This window comes from Papio anubis, unplaced genomic scaffold (assembly GCF_008728515.1).
Source record: "Papio anubis isolate 15944 unplaced genomic scaffold, Panubis1.0 scaffold4328, whole genome shotgun sequence".
Lineage (NCBI taxonomy): Eukaryota > Metazoa > Chordata > Mammalia > Primates > Cercopithecidae > Papio > Papio anubis.
In genome coordinates this window covers 1-2,086 of record NW_022164502.1, presented here as the reverse complement: position 1 = coordinate 2,086, position 2,086 = coordinate 1, and the positions used below count along the sequence as shown (strand labels likewise).

General features: G+C 45.6%; 1 pseudogene; it reads right to left on the bottom strand.

Moving 5' to 3' along the window:
- Positions 1-847: 847 nt before the first annotated feature.
- LOC101019895 lies at positions 848-1,811 on the bottom strand (annotated as a pseudogene).
- Between the last annotated feature and the right edge of the window lie 275 nt (positions 1,812-2,086).

Sequence of the window (2,086 nt, the reverse complement as noted above, 5' to 3'; positions counted from 1 at the left end):
CGGAGTCTCGCTCTGTCGCCCAGGCTGGAGCGCAGTGACCGGATCTCAGCTCACTGCAAGCTCCGCCTCCCTGGTTTACGCCATTCTCCTGCCTCAGCCTCCCGAGTAGCTGGGACTACAGGCGCCCGCCACCTCGCCTGGCTAGTTTTTTGTATTTTTTAGTAGAGACGGGGTTTCACCATGTTAGCCAGGATGGTCTCGATCTCCTGACCTCGCGATCCGCCCGTCTCGGCCTCCCAAAGTGCTGGGATTACAGGCTTGAGCCACCGCGCCCGGCCTATCTATCTATCTATCTATCTATCTATCTATCTATCTATGTTTTTCCGAGACGGAGTCTGGCTCTGTCGCCCAGGCTGGAGTGCAGAGGCGCGATCTCCGCTCACTGCAACCTCCGCCTCCCGGATTCACGCCATTCTCCTGCCTCAGCCTTGGAGTAGCTGGGACTACAGGCGCCCGCAGCCAATTTTTTGTATTTTTAGTAGAGACAGGGTTTCACCATGTTAGCCAGGATGGTCTCGATCTCCTGACCTCTTGATCCGCCCGCCTCAGCCTCCCAAAGTGCTGGGATTACAGGCGTGAGCCACAGCGCCTGGACTATTTTCTTTTTTTTGAGACAGAGTCTCGCTCTGTCGCCCAGGCTGGAGTGCAGTGGTGCGATCTCGGGTCACTGCAAGCTCCGCCTCCGGGGTTCACGCCATTCTCCTGCCTCAGGCTCCCCAGTAGCTAGCGTGAGCCACGGCGCCCCGCATTATTTTATTTTTTGTAGAGACAGGGTTTCACCATGTTGCCCTGGTTGTTTCACATTGTTTTAATCCAGGCTGGTTACGAACTCCTGGGCTGAAGCATTGCACACACCTTGGCCTCCCAAAGTGCTGGGATTATAGGCTGAGTCACCACACTCAAGCCTCTATATCATGACTCCTTTCATGGCGAGTAAGGTGACTGGAAGGAGTGTAGGCTTTACTGCATCTCTTACATTCATAGGGTTTTTCTCCAGTATGAATTCTTTCGTGGAAGTGAAGGGAACAGAGGCGACTGAAGGTTTGGTCACATTGTTTACATTCATAGGCTTTCTCTCCAGTATGAGTACTTCTATGGTTATAACGGGAACTCAAACGACTAAAGGCTTTGCCACATTGTTTACATTCATAGGGTCTCTCTCCAGTATGAATGCTTCCATGGTAAGGAAGGGAAGTGGAACAGCTGAAGGCTTTATCGCATTTGGTACATTTATAGGGTCTTTCTCCAGTGTGAATCCTTTCATGCGTCTTAAAAGAACAAGAAAATCTGAATGTTTTCCCACATTCCTTACATTCGTAGGGTTTCTCTCCAGTGTGAGTTCATTCATGTATTAGACAAGAACTGGAAACAGTGAATGCTTTACCACGTTGTTTACATTTATAGAGTTTTTCTCCTGTGTGAGTTCTCTGATGTCTTTCAACTGAATTGAGAAAATAAAAAGCTTTCCCACATATCGTACATTTGTAAGTTGGATTTCCACTGTACATTATCATGTGTCTTCTAACACCTGGAACAGAAACGAAGAATTTCCCACACTGTTCACTTTTATATTGCTTCTCCCCATATGGTTTGTATCCTGAGTGAGCTAGGATGTGCCTATTAATGAGGGAATGACATACAAAGACTTTTCCACAAATACTGCATTCACATTGCTTTCATCCAGTAGAAATGTTCTCATTCAGATCATGATTTGGAATTTGGCTGACAACTTGTCCATCATACTGACTACCTTCTTTGCTTTCATACAGTCTCTGTACCATATGATTTCTGTAAAAAAAATGACAAGCACATTGTTATTGCTTGGTTTAGTAACTTTCTACTTATTAATAGGTCTTGGACTTACACTGCTGCCAATACCAGGGAAAATGCATTTTTTTTTTTTTTTGCCATGACCGAATTATTTGAAAGTAAATGGGTTACTACTGAAAACACAGCTACCACCTGCATGGCTATGACCAACATAGTAAGATTCATATACACAATTTTGTCGTACTATTTTCAAGTAAACTCTTTTCCAAACACTGACTGCTACACTGAAGTACGTTACATTTTGGGTGAAATTTTT